This window comes from Etheostoma spectabile, chromosome 22 (genome assembly GCF_008692095.1).
Source record: "Etheostoma spectabile isolate EspeVRDwgs_2016 chromosome 22, UIUC_Espe_1.0, whole genome shotgun sequence".
NCBI lineage: Eukaryota > Metazoa > Chordata > Actinopteri > Perciformes > Percidae > Etheostoma > Etheostoma spectabile.
This window is the reverse complement of record NC_045754.1, coordinates 14,589,920-14,590,454: the sequence shown is the minus strand read 5'-3', so window position 1 is coordinate 14,590,454 and position 535 is coordinate 14,589,920. Positions and strand designations below refer to the sequence as shown.

The 535-nt window shown below is 36.4% G+C and overlaps 1 protein-coding gene across 3 annotated transcripts in view; it reads right to left on the bottom strand.

The window, feature by feature from the left end:
* Positions 1–535, bottom strand: part of sema5a (sema domain, seven thrombospondin repeats (type 1 and type 1-like), transmembrane domain (TM) and short cytoplasmic domain, (semaphorin) 5A) — a 113,742-nt gene that overhangs the window by 35,326 nt on the left and 77,881 nt on the right. The window lies entirely within an intron of this gene.

Genomic DNA, 535 nt, shown 5'->3' with positions numbered 1-535 from the left:
AGGAGATGTTTGCTGTATGTGACAACAAATGTTCTAGCCTAAAACATGTGTGACATTGCTTGAAGCACCTTTAACTCCTGATGAAGAGTTAATGGTAGCTGGAGGAACACAAAAACATGACTTAAGCAAAAAGATAGTAACTACAAAGTCACACGAATCTCAGTGGCTGATCACACCATAAGACATAGAAAACAATATTTCAAGAGAAACGTAGGTCTGGCTTCCAGATTTCACAACCAAGCATAATGGTGGCTAATTCAGAATACGATCTCGTATTTAACTAAATATAGTTCACCGAAACATTTTAAGAGAGAATAGAGTTGCTGAATCCGTCTGTTTTTTTGATCGACAAAAAAAGCCAACTACTCCTCGTTTCCAGTAAGTGTTTTACATATGTGTTCCTTTTGGGACAATACTAACAATCAAAAGTAGGCACTACGGCAGTAAGTGGTCAGTGCACATTAGCAGTGTACTGACAAAGTATGTGGTATGAGACACAGAATGTGAATTTTTTTTTTCTTTTTCTTTTTCTTTT